The sequence below is a fragment of the Vicia villosa genome, unplaced genomic scaffold (genome assembly GCF_029867415.1).
Source record: "Vicia villosa cultivar HV-30 ecotype Madison, WI unplaced genomic scaffold, Vvil1.0 ctg.000878F_1_1, whole genome shotgun sequence".
NCBI lineage: Eukaryota > Viridiplantae > Streptophyta > Magnoliopsida > Fabales > Fabaceae > Vicia > Vicia villosa.
In genome coordinates, this window is record NW_026705395.1 from 635,114 (window position 1) to 654,229 (window position 19,116).

A 19,116-nucleotide genomic window follows, 5' to 3' on the forward strand; every position below is an offset into this window, starting at 1 on the left:
CTCCCAACAAGGGTTCCTTATCCGGGTTTCTAATCCCCACCATGGTGAAGTGAGGGAATCTCCTCAAAGCTGAAAATTCTCCAAGTAATAGCACATGGTGAGAAGTCGGAAGTCATTCTTCAAGTCAACGATCAGAAGTATATCCTGGAAGTTAAAGTCCAATCTCTATTGGCACCCCCACAGAGTTCTTAACACTAAGGGGATTCTCCCTGGTGTTTACCTCTCCCGAGGTCAGAGACGAAGTTCAATCGACAATTCAGTGGAATATTCTCTAAAGGGCCCTCGTTATCTCTGCATATAGTAATCATTGCATTCACATTGCATCTACAAAAACGCGTAGCATTTCCATGAATATGGAGCATTACGCCATGAAAAATTCAAACATGCATCGATACATAAGCCAAGTTTGTATGTGCTCCAAAGGCACGAGGTAATATATCCCCAGAAAAGGTCTCACTCTCTCTCCGTTGTGGATTGGATACATAGTCATTCTTCGTCAAGATCATTGTCTCTTTGGTTATTTCCCGTTTGCTGAGCTCAATCATTGGGATAACCCATACTTTGTGTGTGGAAATTCGAATGATTGTCACCCTTGTAGAATTACACCCCGCCTTCTGGCCTGAGGGAACCATGTAGTTCTTATGTTCCGTAAGTAACAATACCTCTTTCAAAGTCCAGTGTTTACTAGCATCATCTAATAGAGTCTAGTCGTTACCAGTCCTCTCTTTGTATTCACTTTTTGTGAGTCCCCTTGCCGCCTTTTGCATAAGGGATATCTCTTGCTTCTTGCAAGTTTGCCTTGGTTATTTTCCCGTATGCTGCGTGCAGATTAGAGTGCGAATGAGGATGGGCATTCAACCCATCTCATTTTTCAATCATTTGGGTAATCATACTTGGTGTGTGGCTACCCGAATGAATGCCACTCTTGAAGAGTACACCCCGCCTTTTGGCCTGAGGGATCTACGTAATTCTTATGCTTCGCAAGCATCAACATCTCCGTGAATGTTCAGTGGTTACTGTCATCCGCGTGTCGAGTCTAGTCGTTACTAGTCTTGTTTTTGGTTATTTTCCCGCATGTCGCGTGCATAATAGAGTGCGGATGAGTGTGGGCATTCAACTCATCTCATTTTTCAATCATTTGAAATCCATACTATGTGTGTGGCAATTCGAATGATTGCCACCCTTGAAGGGTTACACCCCGCCTTTGGCCTGAGGGATCCATGTAATTCTTATGCTTCGCGAGCATCAATATCTTCTTGAAAGCCCAGTATTTACTGGCATCCCCTGATTGGTTCTAGTTGTCACTAGCCTTTCTTTCGGTCAGCCCAATAGTTATTGGCACCGCCTTCAAATTTAGTGTTCATAAACATCCCCAATAAAGTCTAGTCGTTACTAGTCTTCGTCAATAAAGTCCAATGATTATTGGCATACCTTTTCAGATCTAGAGTCACCCTTCGGTTGTGTCTCTTTTTGAAGTCTAACTGAGGTTAGCAAAATAGGAGCGGTTTCCCCTTCGGCTGGTTACATCCTTTATCGAGTCGCCCTTTAGTGGTGTCTCTCTTTGAAGCCTAACTGAGGTTAGCAAAATAGGAGCGGTTTCCCCTTCGGCTGGTTACATCCTTTATCGAGTCGCCCTTCAGTGGTGTCTTTCTTTAAAGTCTAACTGAGGTTAGCGAAATATGATCGATTTCCCCTTCGGCTGGTTACATCCTTTATCGAGTCACCCTTCGGTGGTGTCTCTCTTTGAATTCTAACTGAGGTTAGCAATTAGGATCGGATTCCCCTTCGGCTGGTTTCATCCTTTGTTGAGTCACCCTTCGGCTGTGTCTCTTTTTGAAGTCTAACTGAGGTTAGCAAATTAGGATCGGATTCCCCTTCTACTGGTTTCATCCTTTGTTGAGTCACCCTTCGGCTGTGCCTCTTTTTCAAGTCTAACTGAGGTTAGCAAATTAGGATCGGATTCCCCTTCGGCTGGTTTCATCCTTTGTTGAGTTACCCTTCGGCTGTGCCTCTTTTTCAAGTCTAACTGAGGTTAGCAAATTAGGATCGGATTCCCCTTCGGCTGGTTTCATCCTTTGTTGAGTCACCCTTCGGCTGTGTCTCTTTCTTTGAAGTCTAACTGAGGTTAGCAAATTAGGATCGAATTCCCCTTCGGCTGGTTTCATCCTTTGTTGAGTCACCCGTCGGCTGTGTCTCTTTCTTTGAAGTCTAACTGAGGTTAACAATTTGTTTAAGATCCACCTTCGGCTGGTACCCTTTGATAATATTCAACACTCTTTGCTGTACCATAGAATGCAAATTTTGATGGTACTTTCGGGGTATTCAATCCACTCGCACCTCAAATGTCAAAAACCCAAGATGTTCGTACATTCAGATCCAAGAAGATTGAATAGGGGCAGCTGTTGCACCCCAAAATTTGCCCACTTATTTATACCCAACTGGCTTTCATGTCACATTCATATGCATACCTCACGTAGGTCATTCATTTAATACATTTCATTCATATCATTGTTACTGTTCGAGAAAATTGATGGAAAAAAGCTTCTGTGTGGGAAATATCTTGGTTCAAAAGAGAAGTTTGAAAGTCTGATTATATGACCTCATTTTCATTGAAGTCCTCCTAAAATCAAGGTTTCATCCTCTCCAAGGCAAAGTTCTGATTAAAAGACACAAGCTTCAGATTCATCAGGATCGCCCATAATAGGGTTTTGACCAAAGTCAACCTTGTTGACTTTCTGGTCAAAAATATAATCAGAAGATGATTCTAAATGCAGACTGTGGTTGTCCTGTTCAAGGGAGCTTCTCTGGTTCAAAGTTGGTTGAGAATTGGGTCAGGAACTGATTAATCGGGAAAGTCATCTGGAATCGAAAAAAATCAAGAAAATATCACTTTTGGGCAAAGTCAAAGTCAACTGGCAAATATTGACTCGTGGTGAAAAATCGGTCAAAGAAAATCGAAGAAACAAATAAAATCATGACTTTCCAAATTTGGAAGTTAGTTGAAAATGGAATTACTAAAGTTAGAAATTTCCAACACTTAGAAAAATTTTGGAGGTTTTGGATGTTTTAATTTTGGTTGATCAGCCCACTTCAGGTCCGTTTTTCACAAACTTCGAGGCTCTGAATCAAGACAAGGTCAACACCAAAAATGTTCACCTCATGGCCCTGTACAACTTTGTAGTTGGGCATTTTCTCAATTGAAGCTTGGTTTGAGAGAAGAAAGAGCTGGAAGATTGAAGTTTCAAACTAATTCATGTTAAGCCGCCAGGCAAGATTCAGGGCACACCGAATGCAAATGATCGAACACGTGGCGTGTCACTTCCAAATCCCATTTTCGAGAGTTATACGTACCTCCTTGAATCAAATTCAACATCATGCTATTCTTCCCTATGTGCTATATCCAACGGGTCGAGGATCACAAATTTTGGTAATACGGCTGAGGAGATATAAACTCTCAAAGTCACGCCCCTGCTGAGTTACGTTTTGACACGGGCCAGGGGCATGTTGCACGCGTGTGACATAGTGAAGCGTCTACATGTTTGAGGCCATATTGCTCATACTTCCAGGTATTATTTCTTGACACTGCCAACATCAAAAATCCTCTATTCCATGTTACCTTTGCATTGACCATAAGACCGGATCCATTGGTGAGCCATAGCTTGAAATATACATGCTCAAAGATGGTGTCATAGACAGAATTGTAGCTCCAGGCATGGGTTTAAACTTGCAGCAGGCACACGTGAAACCCATAAAGTATTTGCCTCAAATAACCATGCATTGCCCTGGGAACGTAAAAAGCACGTGAGAAGCATACCAAAGACAGCCAAACTTGCTTGCTAAGTTTGTAAAGAAAATATTACACTACAAACCTCCACACCATAAACCCCATGAATGCTCCTCATATATAAAAGAAAAAAGCTCCACACTTTCTCTTGGACACACTCATTTTCTCACTTCTCAGAACACACACACACACGGATTTTTCTTATCACTTTCAGATTTCTTCCTCTCTCTACGCCTCTCCCTCACTTCATCCCTCTCTCTCCATAACAACAACAACCTCACCCTTCTCTCACCACCAACCACCCTACCAAAATATAACAAACCTTCACCTCCTTCATTCTTCATCAACCATCACTCTCCGTACTCCTATGCAAGAATCAAGAACCTTCTCCATGGATGTTCATCTCAAGATTCATCACCACCTTCATTACTAGTGGATTGGTCAAGTTCAAATCTTCGATAAATCCGAGTTTATTTCTCGGATAAGCATATATCTCGAAAAGCTTCGCATTCATCTTCTTCAAGGAGCAAAGAAGGCATTCGGATCTCTCTTCAAACCTCGATCAACGTCTTTCCAAGTAAGTATCTGAATCCCTTGCTTTAGAAGCATATAGGCCTGGAACCCGTCATCAGGGATTGGGTTAGGATTTAGACCACCATGTTCTCAAGTATGTGCTGCATTCTATATGAATTTTTAGATCTTGAAGTTTGATTTCGGTTTCTATGATATGATGCTTATTTGAATGCCTGAGTTACGTATTCGAGTGATATACTTCATGAATATTGTTTAGATATCTGGGATCTATGCTTTAATGGAGTTTTGATAAATTAGGGTTTTGCAAATGCGCTCGGTTATGATATTAGAGAAAGAATTAGTAGAAATAAATAGTAGATTCAAACTCAGCGGCGAAAACCGAGTCAGGAGACATTGATCTCGCGCTTTTCTGCATATTTTCATTCGTCACCGCCGTGAGTAGTGCCAGAGAAGACGACCGGAGAGGGCATCTCCGGCGTCTGCGTGCCCATGATTCTCTTTCCGTTTGCGCTTACTTGGCAGACTGTGATTGGTTCAGTTCCCATATTATTTCCATTATTTTGTTTGATTCATATGACTGAATGATGTGTTGGCAAGCTGCTATTGGTCCTGACCTCTTTTTGTTTTGTAGTCACTTAAACCCAAGGTGAACGATTGATGCCCATTTTATTTTATTTTTTGTCACGTCAAATGTTTAAATGAATAACTACATGCTGAAATTAATAAATGAAACAAAATGGAACTGGGCCTGATATATTACGTTCCACACCCCCATCTCCTGGGCCCAAGTGCCAACTATAAGAAGAACAGTTCATTGCTAATTACTCTCTCACCCCCCTGCTAGACAGATTTTAATTTTATTTTCAATTGTATTTTCTTTCTAACTTTTGATTCATAAACCAGTTCTAATTCAAAATAAAAAATAAATAAAAATAGGTTCTGGATAGATATATGTGTGTATATGATTTTAGTATTTTTTATAGATTTTTAGAATTTAGTTTTACTATTTTTAATAAATCATTTCCTCACATGTGTTCACAATGCTTCATGTTTTGCAAACTAATTTGATTAGGGGCTTTAGGATTCGAATCTAATTACCAATTTTTGTGTAGTTTCAGTAGACTCATATATCATATTGTGTATAAAAAAATAAATGTCCAATTCCATGTTTTGGTTAGGTTTTCATTAGGTTTTCTATACCCGATTAATTTGCGTTTCTAAATGGATAACCATATGAATTTGACCTATAATTTGCTTTGCATTTATGCAATTGACTTAGTTTCTTTTCGTACATATAACTAGAGATATGTAGAGGTCCTAAGACCTGGAATTAGAATTTTTAAAACATTTCTTCTATTTTACTTGAATTTTCCTTTCTTACTTGTAAATAATTTTGTGCGAGATTTCTTGACTTGATTTCATAATTGTTTAGACACCTACTAGAGGTCATTAGCTACTGACTTATAGCATTTGATCACATCTTTCTAACTTCACTCCTAATTTGAATTCTACTAACTAGTTTTGACCTAGTCTTGTATAGTTTTGTTAGAACTTTGTTTGTTTTGAGTTAATTGACTAACATAATTGGTATAAGGTCTTGGACCTATAAATGAACTAACAGCTACTGACTTTAAGCTTTGTTCATGTTTTCATTTGCTTTTTGTTTCGATTAATTGATGTTAGTTCGCTAATTGTTAAGTAACGATTCAAGCGATACTTTGGTAACTTCTTGTGAATATTTTCGTGCGTTGCCATGATGCTTTTGTGTTTGATTTAGGACACTAATTTCCTTGATTTGATACTGCCCTAGGGCTTTCTTACCTCTTTCTCATTCCTTGCCTCTTCTTTCACACTTCGATTGTTGTTAGTTTAAGAGGCGACGATTGTTTATTCTTCCTCCACCTTTTGTGGATTGTTTTCTCTTGGGATTCATTGTGTGTAGTCTCTCTTAGGAGTAGACTTGGTTAGGGACTTCATTAAGTCACCTACCTTGCTTGTTGCCTTTTCTCATCTCTTACTATGTGCTTACCATGTTCCCTTAGGGCGGTGACTTCAATCTTCATTAAGATTAGTCACATAGAACAACTTAGGTTGTAGTCTATGCATGATAACATAGGTAGAGATCCCTTATCCTTGACCTTAGGGTCACTAGTAGAATATAATAACTTAGATTAGAGAATAGGTTAGTTCCCCTTTGTTCATTCTTTTTCTTTTCAACTTTAAAACACTAATAAATAAAGAGGCGAATCACATTAAGAAAGTGATAAAGAAATGAGTGGGATTCATTCCCTAATCTGTTTCTCAATCACTTAGTGGCATAGAAATGAGTGGGATTCATTCCCTAATCTGTTTCTCGGTCACTATTTAATGGGAGAGAAATGAGTGGGATTCATTCCCTAATCTGTTTCTCAAACATTAATTAATGGAATAGAAATGAGTGTGATTCATTCCCTAATCTGTTTCTTGAACATTATATAATGGGATAGAAGTGAGTGGGATTCATTCCCTAATCTGCTTCTCGATCATTATACATTTTATGTGATTCTAATCGCAAATAAATTCCCCTTAAAAAATACCCAACCAAAAACATTTAAAACACTTAATAAAGGCTCGAATTAAAACAAAGTGACGAAGTGATGCGAAACCTTGTATTGGGTTTTGTTCATCATGTAGTTACATAAAAAACACAAACCCAAGTTCACTCTTTTGCCTTGTTAGGCGCTTAAGAACATGTTGAGTCCATTCCAAAGTAGGCGTATAAGTCTCCAAAGGTCGAGCATCGTGGATTGTGACCTTAACCGCTGTTCAACTAAAAAACACAAAACAAATGGAAACTATGGAGCCGAACTACGGTCGCTCTGATTCCTTGTAAGGGATACGTAGGCATTGGGTCGCGGGGCCTAAGCGAGCACACTTGTAAATAATTCCTTCTTTTCCCCGTATTTATTTTGCATTCATTCGCATTTAGTTTTAGACATAGATACACCCTTTAGATAGAAACAAACATAGGTGGATACCATCGAGTACGATGGGCGTGAGGGGTGCTAGCACCTTCCCCTTGCGTAACCGACTCCCGTGCTCTGTTCTCTGGTCGAAAGACCTTGTTCTTGTTTCGAGTTAGGTTTTCTGATATTCCTTTCCCGCGATGGGATAAATATATTAGTGGCGACTCTGATCCATTTTTCGCGGTAGTGACAGGGGCCACATATTTTCTCTGTTTGCAGGTTGGGTGGGTTGTTCTATGAGGTAAAAGGCCCAATACCCAGGCCAGAGTTGACACATAGGAGACCTAGGATAGAGTGGATAATCATGACGCCGGTGAGATGTCAGGTCTTGTCTAGTGCGATCATGAGACCCACGCCCAGTCAAGGTTCAAATGGGGTATCATCGTTGGCATGTAGATGCAACAATGGTGCTATCTCAGGAGAACTGATAACGCTGGTTGCCATGTTGACCTACCCTGACCTAGATTCACCTGTGAGTGGGGAGGGATATACATGACAGGTATCGTTGATGACTCAGGTTCCGTTGGTGACTGTTCATTTCTGTTGGTGACTATTGTTCCTATGGTTCTGAGATACCTATGCCGGACCTTTGATCTCATGACATCTGACCTACATCAGTTATTTAGAGGATTATACAGTGGTTACTAAGATTATATGGACCTTGATCCCATGCTTTTGCATTGCATAACATCATTGCTTTATCCACTTCATTGGTGGTGGATGCTAAAGTCTGTTTCCAAAAAAAAATATATAGAAAAAAAAAAGATACTCTATGAAAAATAAAGCTTTGATTAAAAAAAAAAAGAAGATAAAAGAGAAGAAAAAAGTATGTGAAAAGAATTTAGGATTCCTCGGAAATGAAACACGCATTCATAATATCATGCATTTCATGGTCATATCAGAAGCTAATTGGGGTCCATTTCAACAGATTTCTGCTTCATCAACAAAACTGACTTCCCTACATCTGTATCATACAAGTATTAAAGAAGAGAATCATGGACCATCTTGAACAAAATTAGGCTGAACTTCGTAAAGACATGGATGCTATGGGTGAGAGGATGACCCAACTCTTGGAGACTCTCCATGCTGTTATTCAGGGGCAAGAAGAGCTCAGACAAAGTGTTGCTAAGTTGACTAATGGTACTCCGACCACTGTTGCTAATGGGGGATCAAAACCTGTGCCCGTGGAAGTTCCTAATAAGGAGGATTCACACCATGAGAACGATTATGAACTTGAACCTTTCAAGTTCCCGATTGAGGAAAATGAGAGAAAATTCCATCTCCTGGAAGAAAGGTTGAATGCTTTAGAAAGTCGTAGCTCCTCTGGTTTAAATGCTATTGATTTGTGCCTAGTGCGTGACATCAAGATTCCTGCTAAATTCAAAGTCCCCGGTTTTGAGAAATACAAGGGTACCACTTGTCCGATGAGTCACATTAAGGCATTCTGCAACAAGATGGCTCCGTATGCAGAAAATGATAAACTTCTAATGCACTTCTTTCAGGATAGCCTCAGTGGGGCATCCCTTGAATGGTATACACGACTCGAACGAACCCATGTCCGCACATGGGATGAATTAGCAGAGGCTTTTCTCAAGCATTACAAGTACAACAGTGACATGGCTCCTACTAGAATACAACTCCAAAGTTTAACTCAGAAGGTTGGTGAGTCTTTTAGAGAGTATGCACAAAGATGGAGAGAATTAGCTTCCAGAGTCTAACCTCCACTTTTGGAACGAGAGCTTGTAGACATGTTCATGAATACTTTGAAAGATCCCTATCTGAACATGATGGTCGGATGTGCTTCCTCCGAATTTTCAAATTTGGTGGTCGTAGGAGAACGAATTGAAAACGCCTTAAAGATGGGTAAAATCCAGGATATTGCTAACGTTTCCGAATTCACAGAAGAAGAGAAAAGTGAAACAATTGCAGTTTTTGAGAATGAAGAAGAGAAAATCCCAGTTTATCCTCAGGTTCAGGTTCCTAACTGTCAGATGGTCCTAGTTTCTCCTAGCCAGTATATTCCACAAGCTTTCGCCACCACTGTCCAACCGGTTCAGTATTTGCCACAAAAGCAATATGCTCCATATCAACAAGGTCATCCGAATCAACGCCAACCTAGAAGTAATTTGGGACGAAGAAATGCTCCTTTGTACCAGATTCCTATGACATACAGTAAACTTCTGCCATATCTAGTTCAAAGCTCATGGGTGGTTCCCAAATCTCTGAAGCCTCCACCGCAGCCGTTTCCACCTGGGTATGACCCTAATGTGCAATGTGGGTATCATGCTGGATCAGCAGGGCACTCAACTGAGGATTGCAACGCTTTCAAAGCCAAAGTACAACAGTTGATTGACGAGAGGCATATAACTGTTAGAACGAGATTTGTTCTGATCAATATTCTTAGTTTTGATGATAACAAGGATATGAATTTTGTGTGAGATAATGTGGTACTCTAATACATTGCAATTTCCTTTTCAGGAAATATATAAAGAGTATGCACAAATCAGCGCTCAGAAGCTTTGACTCAGAAGGTTCAGCATGCAACATCAGAACATGGTCTGGCAAGACATCAGAAGATGGTCAAGGCAGAATCAGAACATGGGTCTATGGAAGCATTAGAAGAACTTGAGATCAGAAGCAGAAGCACTGAAGTTCTCATGGTATCACGCTCAGAAGCACTTCAAGGTCAGAAGACAAGAAGATGCTTTGCACCAAGCTGTTTGACTCTGATGATATTCAAACGTTGTATACACAAACATCAGATCAGAAGAAAGTACAGGTGGCAGGCTACGCTGACTGACAAAAGGAACGTTGGAAGCTATTAAAGGAAACGTCAGTAGACACAGCGTGAACAAGGCTCGAGGTAGTTGACAAAAGCGTGAAACATTAAATGCAATGCTGTACGGAATACGCAAAGCATTAAATGCTCCCAACGGTCATCTTCTCAAGTGCCTATAAATATGAAGTTCTGATGAGAAGCAAGGTTAACCATTTCTTGACGATTTCTGTGAATATTAACTTGCTGAAACGCTGTTCAAATCAAAGCTCAGAAACTTCATCTTCATCAAAGCTCACTACATTGCTGTTGTAATATATTAGTGAGATTAAGCTTAAACATTAAGAGAAATATCACTGTCGTGATTATAGCTTTTCAGAAGCAATTGTAATACTCTTATTTGATTACATTAATTTGTAAGTAACTAGAGTGATCAAGTGTTGATCAGGATACTCTAGGAAGTCTTAGCTTGTGTCTAAGCAGTTGTAATTAGAGTGATCACGTGGTGGTCAGGATACTCTAAGAAAGTCTTAGCTTGTGTCTAAGCATTTGTTCCTGGAGTGATCAGGTTGTGATCAGGATACTCTAGAAGACTTAGTCGTGGGCTAAGTGGAAAACCATTGTAATCTGTTGCGATTAGTGGATTAAATCCTATGGTGAGGTAAATCACTCCGTGGGGGTGGACTGGAGTAGTTTAGTTAACAACGAACCAGGATAAAAATAACTGTGCAAATTGTTTTTATCGTTCAAGTTTTTAGACTACACTTATTCAAACCCCCCCTTTCTAAGTGTTTTTCTATCCTTCAATTGGCATCAGAGCGCCGGTTCTAAGGTGTAAGCACTTAACCGTGTTTAGAAAAGATTCAGGAAGAGAAAAACGCTTCAGTAAAAGATGCCTGGTGAAATTCCAACAGATCCACCTGCATCTACATCTGGCTCTGCTGAGCAATACAATGGTAACAATGGTTATACTAGACCACCAGTATTTGATGGTGAAAACTTTGAATACTGGAAAAATAAACTGGAAAGTTACTTTCTTGGTCTAGATGGTGAACTATGGGATCTTCTGATGGATGGTTACAAACATCCAGTGAAAGCTAGTGGAGTAAGGCTTACAAGGCAAGAAATGAATGATGATCAGAAGAAGCTTTTCAAAAATCATCATAAATGTAGAACTGTTTTGCTGAATGCTATCTCTCATGCTGAGTATGAGAAGATATCTAACAGGGAAACGGCCTATGATATATATGAGTCATTGAAAATGACCCATGAGGGAAATGCTCAAGTCAAGGAGACTAAAGCTCTTGCTCTAATCCAGAAATATGAAGCCTTCAAGATGGAGGATGATGAAAACATTGAGAAGATGTTCTCAAGATTTCAAACGCTAACTGCTGGATTAAGAGTTCTGGATAAAGGCTACACCAAGGCTGATCATGTAAAAAAGATTATCAGAAGCTTACCCAGAAGATGGGGTCCAATGGTGACTGCATTCAAGATTGCCAAGAATCTGAATGAAGTTTCGTTGGAAGAGCTTATCAGTGCCTTGAGAAGCCATGAAATAGAGTTGGACGCAAACGAGCCTCAAAAGAAAGGTAAGTCTATTGCATTAAAATATAATGTTAAAAAATGCACTAACGCTTTTCAGGCTAGAGAAGAAGATCCTGAAGAATCAGAATCTAAAGAAGAAGATGAACTGTCCATGATCTCTAGAAGGGTAAACCAACTCTGGAAGAGCAAGCAAAGGAAGTTCAGAGGCTTCAGAAGTTCAAAGAGATTTGAACGAGGAGAATCTTCTGGAGACAGAAGATCTGACAAGAAGAAGGCTGTCTGCTATGAGTGCAATGAACCTGGACATTACAAGAACGAGTGTCCAAAACTTCAGAAGGAGAATCCCAAGAAGAAGTTTCATAAGAAGAAAGGTCTTATGGCAACATGGGATGATTCTGAATCAGAATCAGAATCAGACTCTGAAGGAGAACAAGCCAACTTCGCGCTGATGGCTACAGAAGATGATGGATCAGAATCGGATTCTGAAGAGGTATTTTCTGAACTATCTAGAGAAGAGTTAGTTTCCAGTTTAACAGAACTTCTGGAACTCAAGGCTCATCTTAGTATCAAATACAAGAAGTTGAAAAAGCAGTTTGAATTTGAAACTAAGAAGCTGGAATTGGAAAATTCTGAACTGAAGGAAAAAGTTTTAAATCTATCCAAAGATAGTGGATCTCCTTCTGAAATAGAAAAATCCATTCCTAGCATGAATCATATTCTGAAAGAATATGACTCGAGCTTCAGAAAGTTCTTATCTAGAAGTATTGGCAGAAGTCATCTTGCTTCTATGATATATGGTGTTTCTGGAAACAGAAGGTTTGGTTTTGGCTATGAGGGTGATACCTCACATAAATTTGAACCTATTGATGATCTGAAGATCACATACAAGCCATTGTATGATCAGTTCAAATATGGCCATGCACATGATATTAGGCTCACTTCACATGCACAGAAGTTTAACACTGTTCACACCAAGAAGCATGTGACACATCCTAAGAAATATCATGCTGACAAACCTAAAGAATATCATGCTGTTCCTCCTGTTAAATATTTTGCTAAACCCAAGTTCAATAAGAACTTGAGGAGAACTAACAAGAAAGGACCCAAGAAATTGTGGGTACCTAAGGAGAAGATAATTTATGTTGCAGATATCCTTGGCGGCAAAGAGGACAAAAAGCAAAATGTCATGGTACCTGGACTCTGGGTGCTCGCGACACATGACGGGAAGAAGGTCTACATTCCAAGACCTGGTGCTTAAACCAGGTGGAGAAGTCAAGTTTGGAGGAGATCAGAAGGGCAAAATCATTGGCTCTGGAACCATAAGTCTTGGTAACTCTCCTTCCATAACTAATGTACTTCTTATAGAAGGATTAACGCATAACTTATTGTCCATAAGTCAATTAAGTGACAATGGTTATGATATAATCTTCAATCAAAAGTCTTGCAAGGTTGTAAGTCAGAAGGATGGCTCAATCATATTTACAGGCAAGAGAAAGAACAACATCTATAAGATTGATCTTTCTGATCTTGAGAAGCAGAAGGTGATTTGTCTTATGTCTGTTTCTGAGGAGCAATGGGTCTGGCACAGAAGATTAGGACATGCTAGTTTGAGAAAGATTTCTCAGATTAACAAACTAAATCTTGTCAGAGGACTCCCAAATCTGAAATACAAATCAGATGCTCTTTGTGAAGCATGTCAGAAGGGCAAGTTCCCCAGACCTGCATTCAAGTCTAAGAATGTTGTTTCTTCCTCAAGGCTGTTAGAACTCTTGCACATTGATCTGTTTGGCCCAGTCAAAACAGCATCTGTCAGAGGAAAGAAATATGGATTAGTCATCGTTGATGATTATAGCCGCTGGACATGGGTAAAGTTCTTAAAACACAAGGATGAGTCGCATTCAGTGTTCTTTGAATTCTGCACTTAGATCCAATCTGAGAAAGAGTGCAAAATCATAAAGGTCAGAAGTGATCATGGTGGCGAATTTGAGAACAGATTCTTTGAGGAGTTCTTCAAAGAAAATGGTATTGCCCATGATTTCTCTTGTCCTAGAACTCCACAGCAAAATGGAGTTGTAGAGCGAAAGAATAGGACTCTACAAGAAATGGCCAGAACCATGATCAATGAAACCAATATGGCTAAGCATTTCTGGGCAGAAGCAATAAACACTGCGTGTTATATTCAGAATAGAATCTCTATCAGACCTATTCTAAATAAGACTCCTTATGAATTGTGGGAGAACAGAAAGCCGAACATTTCATATTTTCATCCTTTTGGATGTGTTTGTTTTATTCTGAACACTAAAGATCATCTTGGTAAGTTTGATTCTAAGGCACAAAAGTGTTTCCTTCTTGGATATTCTGAACGCTCTAAAGGCTACAGAGTATACAATACTGAAACATTGATTGTAGAAGAATCAATCAATATCAGGTTTGATGATAAGCTTGGTCTTGAAAAACCAAAGCAGTTTGAGAATTTTGCAGATATTGATATTGATATCTCAGAAGTTGAAGAACCAAGAAGAAAAGGTTCAGAAGCTGAAAACCAAAGCAGCAAAGAATCAGAAGATCAAGTTGCTGCGTCCTTGGAAAATCTGAGAATTTCTGAAGAACCACATATCAGAAGATCATCTAGACTCACATCTGCTCAATCAGAAGATGTCATTATTGGAAAGAAAGATGATCCTATCAGAACAAGAGCATTCCTCAAGAACAATGCTGAATGTCAATTAGGTCTGGTTTCTCTAATCGAGCCAACTTCTGTTGATCAAGCTCTAGAAGATACAGACTGGATAATTGCCATGCAAGAAGAGTTAAATCAGTTTACAAGGAATGATGTTTGGGATCTTGTTCCAAGACCTAAAGGATTCAATATTATAGGAACAAAATGGGTTTTCAGAAACAAGCTGAGTGAGAAAGGTGAAGTGGTAAGAAACAAAGCCAGACTGGTGGCTCAGGGTTATAGTCAACAAGAAGGAATTGACTATACAGAAACCTTTGCACCAGTGGCCAGGTTAGAATCTATTCGTCTATTAATTTCTTTTGCCACTCAACACAACATCACTCTTTATCAGATGGATGTTAAGAGTGCCTTCTTAAATGGTTACATAGATGAAGAAGTTTATGTCCATCAACCTCCTGGTTTTGAAGACTCCATGTCTCCAAATCATGTTTTTAAATTAAAGAAATCATTATACGGATTGAAACAAGCTCCTAGAGCTTGGTATGAACGTTTGAGTTCTTTCCTTCTGGAAAATGGTTTCACTAGAGGAAAAGTGGACACTACTCTCTTCTGTAAAACATTTAAAAAGGATATTTTAATTTGTCAAATATATGTTGATGATATTATCTTTGGAACATCTAATGCTACACTTGGAAAGGAGTTTGTTGAGTCTATGCAGGCTGAGTTTGAGATGAGCATGATGGGTGAACTCAAGTATTTCCTTGGGATTCAAATCAACCAAACTTCTGATGGAACCTATGTTCATCAAACGAAGTATGTGAAAGAACTTCTGAAGAAGTTTAATCTTTCTGAAAGCAGAAGAAGACTGAGGCTGTGGTCAAAGCTCTTCAGAAAACATCCAAAGGTATATGTATTTCTGAACCTGATTCTACTCCTGCTGGTATTTCAGAAGTTGCACCAATAGCGGTTGCCCCTATCCCTGAACCAGAAAAAGCCACATCAGAATCACCTATAACTGTCCATGTTCTTACACCTCCATCTTCTCCTGTAACCATTCCTTCTTCTCCACCCACCATCAATCCTGTTCTGGATATACCACCCCTTCAAACTCTCTTTCCACCTCACACAAATATCTCCATCTCTCAACCTCCTCCTCATGCCAACTTTGAACCCATTCCTTCTACCTCTCAAAACAACCATAGTGGTTCTGATCTTCCAACCTCTGCATCATATGAGCAACTACTCCGTGACTGCAATTACACTCCAAAGCCTCGTCCTGAAGATGAATTGGTTGTGTTAGAGTCCGATAATGAAGCAGAATCTTCTTATAGGTTGGATAGAGAACCTCAACCGTATTTCATCCCCAACCCTGCCTTTTCAAAAACCAAAATAAAATCCAGCCTTGTCTACCCTATTGGTGTAACTTTTGAAAAGGTAAAGAGGAATCTCAGAAGTATCTTTGATACTCTCAGAATTGCTGAAAGTTCTGGATTAAATGACGTCGCTATGCGGAAGTTCTGGAGAATCTTACGCAGAAAATCAGATGCTCTCTTTATAGAACTTCAGGAAGCCTGTGTAGAAGCTGCTCCATGGCCTCGTGGAATTCTAAGAAGCCATGAAGACTTCTGGTTTGCTCGTCTCGGAGGAAGATACACCTTGGAAGAAAAGCCCTTTGTGGATGAATTGGAAGTAGCAAGATTGGCTGCTGCATTGGAAGCTAATCCTTGCAGGGAAATTGTGGTCTGGAGACCTCAATATCCAATTCTGCTCGGGGATTTCAAGACCCTCTTTGACTTTCTGAGGGAAAACCCTTCTAAGGAAGACCCAAGCTTGGTCATTCCAGAAGTTGTTGACCCACCAGAAGTTGAAGGTCCTTCTGCCCCCAGGAATCTAGCTGCCATTCTTCAGGCACTTGAGAATGGAGATTCTGAGATTCCAGCTGCAGATTATGGAGATGCTTCAATGCAAGAAGCAGATGTAGAAGATTATGTTGCTGAATCAGTTCATATTGAGGAAATCCCTGCAAATGATCTATCAATGGAAGCTACAGATCACAATGCCATCCCATTGGATAGAAGCGGTGAAGCTTCTTCTGATGAACCTTCCCGTCTTGCAAGGACTCTGGAAGTTCTTCAGAAGAACCAGGATGAGAAAAGCTCAGTCAATGCTGAGTTTAGAGCCTTCATAGAGAAGCAGAATGAGCACAACAATGGGGTTCAAGAGATGCTGGCCAAGATCTTATCAAAGCTAGGGTCATCTTAGATAGAGTCTTGGTTGTTTTGTTTTTGCTTTTGCTGCATCTGTTTTTGTGCATCTGGTCTTCCTTCTCTTCGTGTACTTCTGTACTTGTCTGTTTGAACTTCAATGAAAACCATCCTTTTCTTCCGTGTGTTTCTTTTTCTTTTTATCTGAATCTTTTATGTTTTTGATGATTGTCATACCCCAAATTTGTCCTACCCCTTTTAATGTTATCTGGCTTAGACTAGTGCACTTCACAATCTCATGTACATACCTCCATTAGGTCATCTAACATTCATGCATTCATTAATCAAATAAATTTGCATTGGATCAAGGATCTTGGAAGCTATGGTTTTTGTATGGTCGTTCATGATGGACTTCTTTCTTCTAAAGCTACAAGATTTTTCTCTATGAAGATTCATCAAGGGCAAGAGGACTATGGTTCTTATGCGCAGTGGCTACAATCGTTAATCCAACTGAGATTCAGTGGTTTTCAGGTTGAGGTGTTCTTATGTGCTCCAATTCTTATCTCCCTCAAGAATTCCTCAAAGAATTGTCGTTATGTCAGATTGAAGTATAATGCATGTCATGGTGTGAGAATTAGACTTGTGGGTTCATTGTGTTCGAGGCGCCACTATGCATAATTGATTGGTGGTTTGGTTTGAATTGAGGGATCAAAGATATTAGAAAGTGAGTTCGTTCCTTCAACATGAGCTCGAATTTCACACAAGAGGTTTATCGTTAATTATAACACAAGGTGTTCTATCGGGTTTCTTTAAGGGGGCACTGGACCTAGAGAGGGAATTTATTGAGAGTCATGGAATGTGATGAATTTTACTATGCTTATCTACGGGATTAAGGCTTCATTTCATCCATCATCGATCAAAGTATGCATTGTTACTTGAGTTGTCACACTCAGAATTTATCTACTATGCCATGAGTTCAAGCCTCGTGTTGGAACTTAAGCAATACATTCAAAGGAATTCAAATCTAAAATGGGAAATATAGAGTGTCTTATTTCTTGAAGTACCAAGCCAAAGGCGTATAGGGCACCACTTTCAAATGGTATAGTTCAAAAGTCAACACCCACATTTAAAAGCCACTTCATACATTACAATTCATTACACTTGAATCAATTCCCATAGTCCAAAGTTCCACCCATTTAAAAAGGAAAAAAGACTTTCATTACAAAATCCAAAAACCCATTACACTTACTACCAAAGTCTATCAAAACAAAATTTGGATAAAAAGCTAGGTCCATTATCATTCAAACTCCATTACAAAAATAATACAAAAAAAATCTACAGGAGAACCTATTCCCTCTAGTTTTCTATGTCTTCATTCAGCTTCACCCTGACTTCGCCTATTGCTTTACTATAAAGATCTCCATGATTCCATCTTGAGTTATTCATCCCAAAGCCTTTCCCATGTCATTCATAAAGCCAAAAAACAGTCCCTGCATCAAAACAAAAAACAATGTCAATACCAGGTGCTTAATTCCTCATCCATGCTAAACCAAAAATATCCACTCACACAAAACTAAACCTGCTATGCTAGGCAGTTCGGTTCATTTGGCAGTTAACAATTATGACGGCAACCTACACATTTCTAATCATTCAAGCTCACAAATCATCCCTGCAGAACAAATAAACCATATCAGAAATTCTGCAACATGAAAACAGCGCTCACCATACATTCCAAAATCCAGCAATACATACATATAGAACAGATTCATCATGCCAAGTCATAAATTGCAAATAAGCTTCAAACAGTTCTAACAGCACCTATCTCAGTTCCATTCAACTTTCAATATAGCACAAGTTACCACCTTCCATGTGTAAACACTTCGAGATGAATAATCAGACTTGCATCAGCATTTAGGTATATGATTAACGGTTCGCGAAAACTCATAAATTAAAACCTGCATTCAATTTTAGTACCACCCTGTTTCCTGTTGTTTCCCCGAGTAATAATCATCAATTTCCAGTATTATTCGACCTCGGTCCAGTCACATAAACCCTGCATAACCAATTTTGAAATAAAAATCAGCATATCAGTTCAGTCCTCTATACTATGTTGCAGCCTACATACAAGTCAACAAAGAACTCCCAGCTAATTTTCAACCACCAACAGTTAACCATTAACTTTCACAGGTTCTCAACTAACTTACTGATTTCTTTAACCAACTACAAAACAATAATCCTAGCAGAAGTGTAACAAACTCAAAAACTAACTGTAACTAACTTCCAATCCTCACAACTCAAAAACAGATTCCTAACAACCTAACTAACAGCTCTAACTACCTCTCAATCCACCCTTCAATCCATAACAACTTCTCAGGATCCAACGGCTCAGAACTTCCCACTTCAACCTATAAAATCACTCTTCCCTCCACAATTCAAAGACACACGCCATTTCACCATTTCACTCTCAATTCAGAACTCTCTCTCTGCAATTTCATCTCTCCCAACCTCTACTACACGCACCATTCAACCTTTCATCATCTTCATCAATCACACGCCACTCTCCACCACCTTCATCTTCATTTCTC

General features: G+C 39.4%; 1 long non-coding RNA gene across 1 annotated transcript; it reads right to left on the bottom strand.

Moving 5' to 3' along the window:
- Positions 1-17,632: 17,632 nt before the first annotated feature.
- Positions 17,633-18,448, bottom strand: LOC131631866 (uncharacterized). The gene is made up of 3 exons (XR_009292850.1): positions 18,284-18,448; positions 18,111-18,200; positions 17,633-18,021 (listed from the first exon to the last, which is right to left on the bottom strand). It is a non-coding gene; the product is annotated as an uncharacterized LOC131631866 (long non-coding RNA).
- Positions 18,449-19,116: the final 668 nt, after the last annotated feature.